General features: G+C 33.1%; 1 protein-coding gene across 3 annotated transcripts in view; it reads right to left on the bottom strand.

Annotated features, from left to right (window-relative positions):
* The window catches only part of LOC106462350 (monocarboxylate transporter 10-like), a 94,795-nt gene extending 83,298 nt beyond the window's left edge, over positions 1-11,497 (bottom strand). For 2 of the 3 annotated variants that reach the window (XM_013922263.2, XM_022389600.1), the window contains exon 1: positions 11,301-11,497. The gene's annotated coding sequence lies outside the window, so the exon portion shown is untranslated. Of the gene's footprint in view, positions 1-10,721; positions 10,820-11,300 lie in introns of those variants that run through there. The other variant, XM_022389599.1, reaches the window with a different exon arrangement.
* Positions 11,498-11,925: the final 428 nt, after the last annotated feature.

Genomic DNA, 11,925 nt, shown 5'->3' with positions numbered 1-11,925 from the left:
GAATTAATGAGTTTCTGAATATACTCATTAATTCATTCCTATTTGTTTTAGTTAAACGTAATTTGTTTTTTTTTCTCTTTTTTTTTGGGGGGGGGTGGAAATCTGCAAGAATTCGAAGCCTCTAGAAAGATTGAAGAATGGCAAGTGGAAACAACAAGAAGACAATCAGGATCTGGCTGATCATACAGAAAACAAAGGAGGAGGATTGCAAAAAACATCCAATCATACTTCTAGGTAGCCCAAGTCTTAGGATAGAGGGGAGAGGGATGAAGTGATCTGGGAAGAAAATCAACCTATCCCAGTGGTAAAGAATATGGGAGATATGCAAAGAAAAATATCAGAATAATGTATCATCACAAGTGAGAAGGAAAAGAAAACATGTCTTAAGAGTAAGGGAGTGCTGAATGGACCAGCATTGATAAATCATTCACCTATGATAATAAATTTCAAGGGTGGATGGCTGACAATGAGGAAGAAAATGGGCTACTCTGGGAGAAAAATATGTCCTTCTTACAAAGGACAAGACAAAAACTATATGTGAAGATGAAAGCAAACATTGTGAAGAAGGATAAACATCCAAAGCTGACATAAAAAGGGACCTTCAAGATTGAAGAGATAGAGGCCCTGAGATTGTCAAGAAGCAAAGAAGGAGAAATCACAAGTGATCTGGCCAAAGAAGGGCAATAAAAAAGAACCTGGCACAAGGTGCTGTCTTTAGAATTGAAGAATGTACCCTGGGAAGAAGTTGAAGAGGAGAATAGGCATAAAGAGAGAGAGTTGACCAATCCATACTCAGAGGAAATACTATCATGGCCATGGAGTCTGTGACTGGTGACCAAAAAACTGGAATCTTGGTTTATAGAGAGTCACAAATAAGAGGACTCCCAAAGAAACACCAAGAGATATAAAGACCACTCTGTCAGAAGGAATCAGTCTGGGAAATACAGCCAATCTGCTAACAAATTCAAATCTCACAAAACATGCAAGGCCAACAACTGGATTTTTTGTTGTCAGTCCAAAAGTGGAGCTTGATATCAAGAATGCACAAGTCCTGAGAGTGGCTACCTCCCTGTCAGTTGATGTAATAAACAACAGTGAAGTTGTTGAAATGGATAAAAACAGGATATTCACAAAGCTGTAACAAAAAATAGTGGCAGGTCCATTAAACTGCAGAAGATCAAACACCAAAAGTGGTCAAGGTATTTAAAAATTTACACTTCCCAGTTAGAGAGGCATCAGTGAACATATGTAAGACCAAGCAGGGTGGAGGGAAATGGATGTCCAGTCATCTGGACACATTTGAGTCACCATAACAGCAAGGGGTAAAGAAATGAGAGTAGACAGAGGAAATGTAAAGAAGAATGGTGAGCCCATCCAGCAAAAAAAATGATAAAGATTCCCAAAGCAATCAGATACTGAATGGAAGTCAATACTGACTTAAGAGCCTGGTCAGTCAACCCCAATGAGTAGACTCCTCAAGGAGAAGAGAGGTCATACCAGATGATGCCTCCCAGGACAAGGCTAAGACTTTCAAAATACCCTTATAGTGGTAGAAATGCAACAACTGCATTCTCTGTGTGAATGTACTGAAAACATAGTTGAAAACAGATGGATGAGAACCCTGAATGATAAAGCAGCTCCTGAGAGGATCCCTGTGGGACCGAAGAATTTCCTGTAAAGTGAGTCCATAGATAGACAAAATGTAAGAGCCAAGCTCCCACAAGGCAAGAATTGAGTGGTGGTTACAAAACAACTGATCACTGAGCCACATGATTGTTGACTTCTCATGAGGGGCCCTAAACATTCTGTATAATAAAGGGTGTAAAATGGAGTTCCTGAGATGTGTCCAACTCTAGAAAGAAAAGGCATCTTGATAAAACAAATCCCAGAAACAAAGAAGGCAAAGAACTGAGCAACAGCTTAAGAAGAAAATGGGCAGCATAAATTACAGGTTAGTGCTACCTTTCCCAGTTAAACTGTTTGGGTAGTGATGTAGAGCCTCGGAAGGGAAAAAGGACAGCAAACTAAGAAGGTGAGTAAGCAAAAGACAAAGATGAGCAGGTTGAAGGCAAAAGAGAGACAAAGACCCAAAAAGAAGATAATCTCCAAGCTGGTAAAAAACTGAAGGGATAGGAGCACTGGAAGTGTCTTAAGTTTGGGTACAATATGGCAGTTGAGAGTCAACACAAAGCATAGACTGAAATAATCTGCAATAATGCAAATATTGGTTGAGGGAGGAAGCAGGGAAAAAATCTTATGAGTTCAGGTACATGCAATCTCATCCAAGAATCAGCAGAAATAACTGGGTCACATAAATGTCACATACCTGAATTATCAGAGCAGAAAAGGGCAAAAGTGTGTGTGTTACATAATCCTTGCCAGGGACAGAAAACCCAAAAGCACAGGCAAGTTGTGTGAAGAGCTGGTCAAAGATTTCCAAAGACAAGGAAGACTCAGCAGGAATTTTAGAAGCAGGAGGCAGTGAGTCCTGGAAGTCTGAGATGAATAATGTAAGATAGAACCAACCACATGATGAACAATGGTGGTAACATTGCTCATTGTCAGAGTTACTCCAGCTGTGATTTCAAGAAAATGTGACAACTATACAGGAGATTTCAGAAACATGGATATTAGAAACTGTAATCAATAAGATCTACAAAGCTGAATTCATGGAGAACAGTAATACAGTTTTAGTAGGTCTGGTATGCCTGTGGTATGTAGGTTTTGGTTATTTTCATACTGACAAAATTGAAATTAATTATCAAAATCTGAACACTGGGTTAACAATGATGGGGAATATTTCTGCCAAAGAAACTATCCTAGACTCTAGAATATGTGTCTCAGGATTTCATAGTTTGATTAAGTGAAGAAACTTACATCTTTCTTTCTCAAAATCAAGAAAAATAAAAGTACAAAAATAACACTTTGAATATTAACTACAAGTTGAAATAATAAACACAAAAATTTCATAACTTATAATATAAAAAGAATATGATTGATCACAGCAGTGTTGAGAAAAGGAATGAATTTTTGTATAAACAAAGTGATCAAGGGAAGCAAAGTACATGGAGGATGTGTCACCCTCCTATTGGTGAATAATTTATTCTAATGTTGAACGTATCACAAATTGACACAGCACACATTAAAGGTGGGAGTTTCTTCAAAGGCTTGGTACATGTGCAAAAACTTTTTGCCATTAGTGCAAAGCCTTTGTTGTGTGACAGATCAGTAGCATTTCTAAACATTGGTTTCTGCCTTGAAAGCAAGTTGCATTTGTGCAAACAGTGATCTATGTTGCAAATGTGCCATTGCTACTCTGCAACCATAGCATATGGCCATTCAGTTTCTATCTAGAATGATCATCAACACAGTAACAAGCAGAAGTGAAACTAACAAGATGTGTAGTTAGTATTACAGCCACCAAATCACATCTCAAAATAAACATGCAGCATACAAAGCGCCAAACATCTAGTTCATAGTGCAAAGAATCTGAACTCAACACAGAGATGGGAACTCAGTGAATTGTCAAAGGAATTTGTTGATGAATTCTTGGGATCAGATGGCCAATTGGGTTGGATAGCAATCACACATCATATAATATAATAATATAACCTTCCAAGGACGTTTTGTTGTCTATAGTGATGAATGTCAGGAAAGAAAGCCAAGGTCTTTTGCTGGACTACAGGTAAACAGTGTATGGTAATACAATCAATACCTTTCTCTATTACCTGCAGACAGATGTTTGGATGTGTTGGAAAGTACTTATTGGTTCAATATACTAAATCTTGTTTCTGGTCTCAGGTAAGTTTAACTGAATGATAAAAGTAGACTTAAGATTGCTTTCAGTATTTAGAAAAGACTCTGTGAATTCTGTATCATTCCATTTGGTCTGTGTAAAGCATCTGTCACTTTCAAGAAGCTGGTGGAGCTCATATTTATGCTGAATAAAATAGAATAGATGCCTCATATATATGGATAATATACTAGTCTTTGGTTACACATTTCAAACTGCATTTGACAACCCTAGAACGAATGCATCAAGGAGGCACGTACGAAACTGAAACCAGAAAAATGTGCATTCAGGTGATGGAAGTGGAGTTTTTTTTGTCATATAGTGGGTAAGGATGGAATGCTTACAGATCCTAGAATGACTGCAATGTTTAAGGACTGATCCCAGCCTCAGAAAAGATTAGATGTTCACAGCTTTCTAGGTTGAATTTTTCATATACTTTTTGTGGTCAGTTCCTCTGCTGCACCACTAAGTGCATTAGATAAGGCTGTACATGTTTTGCATGACCACAGGAATATAAAGATGATTTCCAGTCCTTAAAATATGCCTTGATCTAATCACTAGTGTTGGCTTATCCTCATTAATACTGTGCATTCATTCTGTATACAGTGCATGTGGTAGTGGAATTGGAGCATTATTGTCACAGGTACACAACTGCATGGAGTGTGTAACTACATATGCAAATCATACAATAAGTGCTTTTGAATGACAATACTGTAAAATAAAGAAAGAAAGAGCCTTAGTATCTGTCAAACATTACTGCCATTGCATGGAAAAAAATACACAATTTGAGTGGACTTCACAAAAATTTGTAACAATGTTAGTTCAGCATTTGGATGGACACCACGAATAACCAGTCAGAAACTTTGGAAAGTAGCAACTGATGGACTCAAAAATAACTTGAGTGTTTTTTGCCATACAGCGAGAAAAAACACAATAAGCATAAACTGGAAAATTTAGTACTGATTATTTTGTTATATCTCATACTTTTATAGCCAGTTATGAGTACATGATAGCATGCTGTACCAATATTACAAACCACAAAGATGTGGTAGCCAACCTGTGATGTAACTAGTGACCCTAAAGCTCTAACTTAGAAGATCACAAACTTTGCATAATACAAGGACTAGCGGACATCAGGGAGTGTCAAAACACTGTTGCAAGCATTTGAAAAGTTTTCTGGCTGCATTTATGTGAAGCTGTTGAATTATGCTATGGACATTGTATCCCATGCATTACCTGGAGGAAAATCATTCACACCAATGAAAAGTGCAGAGTTGAAGTTCTCCCCTTGGTAACTGCTGGTTATAGATTAGCAGATGGGTTGAAGTTTATCTACTGGATGACATATTATCACAAGTCCATCACAGATGTGTTGGCTAAACAATGAATATCACACAGATCAAGGAACTAACTCCTATAGCTAATTGTTTGCAAAGTTGTGTCAAATGTTGGTGGTGAAAACATGCACACCAAGATATTCTCAATCTGATAGTTTGGTTGAATGGGCTGTGCAAATGTGAACTCTAACTGAATTGATTGGGACAAGCACTTATTATATTTCATGGCATTTTGTGTAATTAAGAAACAGTTGACTGGTTGTTCTCTGAATTTACTGATGTTCAGATAAGAAGTACAGCTCCCAATGAAGATGATGTACGACCCTCCACCCAGTGGATATGTTCTGCATTGTCCATTGGAATATGCGAAATGGCCACATTCTACAGTAGTTAATGATCATGAATTTGTGCATAAGCAAATGGATAAAGTGGGTGTATATCAAAGACAGATATTGTGAGGAAACAGTAATGGATGAAAATTCTAAGTCTGATGACTGGGTCTGGCTATGGGATAAACCAGCAGCATATATGAAACTTTTTTTTTGGTGGAATTGGTCTGTACCTTGTCTGTCAACAGCTGCAATGGTCTTGTAATGAACATTGGACATGCCAATGGGCTCAGACTCTACATCATCAATGAACTGGTTATTCAAGAATCATAGCTGGAAGAGCAGGATAAATATGATGATGAGAGCATTGTATTATATAATCACATCTCATCTGATAAGAATACTAGTACATCAGAGGAAAACCCATTCTCTATGCTTTTATGATCAGTCAAGATGCCAACACCAAACTACTAATCATTATGGCTAATATTCAGAACTGGATGATTAATTCAATTACCTATAAGCACCAATTACACTGTCTAGTATCATGGAAAATAACCGTTTAATGTAAATTAAAATTAAATTAATTATTATTACAAAAATAATCAACTGATCAAAATTAGAGTCTTAAATTATTAATATTTTTGATTATTCCAATTATCCAAGTAACCAAAATATTGTTATTATGATTCCTCATTATCATTTTTCTCAAATAATTCAATTTTGTTCAATGTCAATCTGGCATAGTCTGATAATTAGCACTGTTGCCTTGTGATTCAAGAATCTTAGGTTTAAATCCTGTTATCACCAAAAATTTTTGTCCTTTCAATCATGGAAGCATTATATCCATTTCTTTGTTTAATAGTTATGACTATTAAGGCTATTTGCTACCATTCCTAACTTTCAACTGCTGACCAAAAAAAAGGCAACTGACTGTCAACTCATGGACTAATCTTTTACCAAGTGGAATTGACCATGGACCTATGTTATGAAAAAAAGTTAATTAAAAAAGTACACACTTTAAGTGTTATTTGAAATAACATTACACAGTAAGTTTGAGTTTCATAACATCATCAAAATACCAGCATTACACAGTCTTAGATACTTTTCTATGAACTTGTTTCTTTAAGTAAGCTATTTCTGATAATATAAATTAGAAAAAGTTAGCAAATATTAATCACCTAAATTACCTAAGTAAGAAAATTAGAAAACACAAGAAAATGTCAAAAAAGTGTTTAATATATTACAAAAGTCTAAGAAATTTATTATTTTTATTGACAAACCAATTGCACCTCTTATAAAAAATAAGTTGAAACAAAAGAACAGCTAACTGCATGAAAAATAACTCTTCTTTATCATTTTTCTAGTTTTCATATTATCAAAATGACCTTATTTCTCATATAGAGGTCCTGCACATGACATTACAAAACTTTCTGTTTCATTCAATGTCATTATATTGGATATCAATCATTCCCTTTTAGCAATCCAAATACATAAAAGATTTGATAAAGCTTTATATAATGTCAATGGCATAAACCTTACCTTTGACAAATTATTCAGATTTGAAACTTTAAGACTATTCAATTTCTCAACATATCTTTTTTTAAGCACATTGCTGAGATCATTTATAGAATCAGAAAACATGTTATTAGAAGCCAATTTTGTAAATTTTAACCTAAGACAAATGTAGACATTTGACATCCAATACTGCAAAATAAATTACAACCATGTGACTTTTTAATATTAGCAAGACTTCTTTAGGCCAAGAGTTCCAGCCCAGCAGGCCCTGAGGGTATAAACTTTAACAAAACAGTGGCATGCAAATTGTAATAGTGTGTGAATTCCAACCCTATTTAGTCTTTTTGGGTTCCTTATGAATCATTCTTTTAAACCAAATCAAAAAGAACTTATGTTCTCAGCACTAAAAGGTCAACTAGCTGGTTTTCACAAAACTTAAGTTTCAAACTGTGAATAAGAAGTCTCTTTTTCTGTAAAATCTTTATAATTTGAAAATTAACAGAATTTAAAAGCCTTTACTGCTATATTTTTAATCACACTTATATATGAAATTATGGTAAATACTATAATGATTCCATGTGTAGGCTTCAAATAATATTTTATAGGGGCAGAATCACAGGGAACAATTTATCCTATGTAATCACACCTACAACAAGCTGACAGAAAGGTGTAAGTTACTATAGATAACAAAATAAAAACTCATGGAAGAACTAGCTTTAAAATTGAACTGAAAATTACTAACACTATTGAATAGAAAAAAAAGGAGAGTAACAAAAAGGCTATGAAGCTAATTTAACTAGTTTTGGATTAAAAGATGATGAATGGTTCATAAAAGAAAATATTTTCCAGTTCTGGATGAAAACCATATTATTCATCAGCAAGATTACAAGAATTTGGCTAATATTTTCTTGAAAATAAAATGATGTGAAACTGATAAAGTAAGAATATTGTCCATAAAAAAAAAGAGCCTATAATGACAAAATACAAGAAAGTATACAAATTAAATAACTTCTATTCATGACAACATAAAAACAAATTAGCTAGCTAGAACCCAATATAGCACAATAGCTAATAATCATTTTTATCGTAAATGACAATTTAAAAAAATAAAGCTCACTCAGGAACCTATAAATTCCCATTTTACCACATACAGGTTGATATACTCTATAATTTTTAAACAGAAAATTTCTCAAGTATCTTTCAATAATCAATTAAGTACCACCTCTGTACTAATTTCACAGTTGAACAAAATGCTTATCTTTTGTAGGAGGTTAAGCATTAAAAATTTCAGTTGCTTCTTTGTTATTTTTTCATCATAAACTATATTTAACTATAACTTCACTTACATAGGTTTCTATCACTTATTTTAAGAAGAATAAGGTTAGTATTTTGGAGAACTGAATCAATCATGGTTTTAATGGTTTTCATCCAGAACTTCAGCACAGTTATTTTTCTGCGTCATTCATTCATCATAAAATTAAGAAGTATTTGAATAAACTCCAGTTAAAAACTTCAAGTGACCAAGCTGCCTATTACTCACCTTCTCTCATTCACTGCTGGTGATAACTTATAGTTAAAACAGAAACTCAAACTAATTTGAAAGCTAATTTTTTCACAAGATGCTTTTCATTTCATGTTTAAACCTACTATAAGCTCAAATGATTTTTTTTTCACTGTTAAAGAGTGGAATCCTTGTACATCAGTGCTTTTGTATAGTTTAGAACTTACATTTCCTTGCTGTGTCTGTCACTATGTGGTATAAACTGTTTGTTGTATTTCCTCCTGTGTAAACGAATATTTGAAGCCTGACCTATGGAATCAGTCCAAAGTCTATTAGAACTTCATTGACAGATGTCATGGAAATTCCAATAGTAATATTTTTTGCAAGGCTTTGAATTACATATTTTTAACACTAAGTGATGTGGTTATTCACCAAACTTAACATAAATCAGTCTACTAGACTTTTATGCTTTAACCAGTGTTAACATATATAACACTTCAATCTCTGTTTGTAATATGAACTGTTTGTGCCAAGTGACCAAGTAAAATTAAAATTATCTCAAATTATATTGCATTTTTTTTTTACTATGATTCTTCAAAATTTCATATTCCTCATATCACTTTCAAAATTGAACTGAAAAACATATGTCATTTATGACTGTGAGACTTATATTTGAATAATTTATTAAACAAATTTCATGTTAGGTCTTTTACAAGAAAATCAACACAGTGACTTGTTTTCATTATCTAAAAATAATAATAATTTTTGCCTTTAAAATAAATATGCATAATACTTAATTGTTCTTAATAAACTATGTTTTTCATTAAATGTATTAGAATATGACAAATTAATTCTAAGTATATATGCCACAAGATTTATGTTTTGAATTATTATTATAAATTTTAAGCCATAAAAAAATCAAACAATTTTCATTGAAAGTATAAAACACTTAGTTACCTAAAAGATGTAGAAATGTTCACACAAAGGTAAAAGACATTTATTTTTTCATCAAAGTTAAATGATTCTGTCAGACATTGATATCAGCACAGATGAATTCCATAAAGTTTGCATTTCTGCAGTGTATGGTTGTTGGATGACTAAAGTTCTAAAAGAGTGTGTACATAAACAAACTATACAAACAAATGTTAAGAAAGTTCCTAAAGAACAGTCATTTTTAAGTTATAAATATATGTAATTGCCATCAGCAGAATTAATGCAAGAAATAAGTGTTGTGTATATTTTTCTGTACACTGTATAAAAGTACCAAAAATATTTTTGGTAATCAATATAAAATTGTTTTATATATATATATTATGATTTTTTTATTGTAGTTTACATTAATTACAAATACTTTGTTTTTTGATTTATAACATACCATTTTTTATGCTAGAAATTATTTTAATTGGAACATGCACAACATTCACCAAACAGTAGATACAAGCAGCTTTGTAATAGACTACAATGGCTGACAAATTTTATTATTAGAAAGCATTTTAGAGTATTACTATCACTGCCCTAGAGTTAACTGAAACTAAGAACATGTTCATAAAATCATTAGATAAAATAAAAAACAATAAAATTTCAAATTCTGAATAGTATATCAAATGTACATCAATAAGTTTTTAATATATTGTTCTGAGTATGAATTAGTTTTACAATAACACTGTTATGGGGAGGCCTACAACAAAAATAAAAAATAAACTAAATATAAGTTCCTTGTATTTCTGAAATAGTCTCACAGTGATACAACTAATAGTGCCAGGCATGACTTCATGATTAGCATCCCAGACTGTGAATCCATGGTGCATATCCCACTGGCAAAAATTCTTGCTCCACTCTTTGGGGCAGGGTGCATTACAAGAGTAATGGTCAAATTCCGCCAATCGATCAAACAAGACTATCCCAATAGCTAAAACTTGCTAGTGGATGCTTTGACTCTGTTTTTTGTACAGATAGTTCTTGTGTAGCTCAACTCCAATTTCCCAAACCTACAATTTTCATACTAACTCAACAAATGGTCCAAACGATTAAAAACGATTTGGTAAAATACTTTTACAGTGTAAGTTGGGCTATTTGGGAAGGCTAATAGTATTAGAAACAAATACAATTTTGTGTTTATGAAGCACCTATAGGCCTATTAACGTTGTACTATAGTGTATGTTTAAATTACCCAATTTGATTGACCTTGACGTTAGAACCATTGCCTTCAAAAGTTAGTCAATCTATAACTTTGTACATAGTACCTGTTTATAAGCGTGATCAAACTGTCTATCCAATCTTGAAATATCCTATCTATAAGATTGCAATGGAACACAGACGCAGGCAAAACAACATGGTTCACTGTTTCGCGAAGCAGTGAGGGTATAATTTATTAATTATTACATCAGTACTTTCTGGTATTTTATCTTAAATACGATTTATTCTTCTTTTTAATTGTAAAAACAATAATAATAATGATTTCACGCCCGTTTTTTAATTGATTAAACAAAACAATATGCTTATTCTTTGTTATACTGAAGTCAAAGTTTTTTATATGCAATACTGAACAGGTGTAACTAATTCATGGTAATTTTATTCCTGTATATTATGCCTGGACGTTACGTTAGAGTTCGATTTTGAGTCTTTTAATTTTATCTTACTGTGGGTCTAAGATACGGGGAGTGTTACGTGAAAGAGCTACGAATAGGATAAGTGACCCAATTTTTATTTTATGGTTATAACGTTTTAGACTAATGTAATGGTTAGATATTTTAAACAAAATTAGGCAGGGTAAAAATATGCCAAAAAATTATTCTTTTGCGTAACATCTATATTTTGCTTACCTCTGTTGTATTATTTTCGCAGTAGTACTATAACAGACAGTAAGCGGTATCTTCCATTCCCTTTCAATATATTGACTAAGAAAGCGCTACTAGTACTAATCCGCCTCAGTATAGTTGGTTTTTGTCCAGCTAATGCGTGAAAAGCGATTCCTTTGCGATACTTTGGTTTCGTGAACCCTAATCAGATAAAAATAATGTTGAGGATTTTTAGACGTTATACGCCGATCTATCCTATTATTCACTGATAGTTCTGAAATAGCTTTAAATAAGGAAAGCTGTTTGTGTACGAGTATTTACGTCTACCACATAAACTGTGATACAAGAAAGTAAAATGCCATTTTATATTACGTTCCATATTATAAACTTTTTGAGTTTTCTTTCATGAATTTGGAGTATTTTAGGACCTCATAAAGTTTAAAGTAATTAACTTCATGTTTACATTTTTATAAATTATTTCTTAAGTGTTGTGCTGTCAGTGAGCATAATTGTAATTCAGTATCTGGTAGATCTTTTCTTAATCAATTAATACATCATAATATAATTTATTTTTACTTTTTCGTATTTAGGACGCATAGCTGCACAATGAATGGGGTTCGGACCTCACAATTTAGTATTGTTACGCCTC

The sequence above is a fragment of the Limulus polyphemus genome, unplaced genomic scaffold, assembly GCF_000517525.1.
Source record: "Limulus polyphemus unplaced genomic scaffold, Limulus_polyphemus-2.1.2 Scaffold1148, whole genome shotgun sequence".
NCBI lineage: Eukaryota > Metazoa > Arthropoda > Merostomata > Xiphosura > Limulidae > Limulus > Limulus polyphemus.
This window is presented reverse-complemented; position numbering and strand designations above follow the sequence as displayed.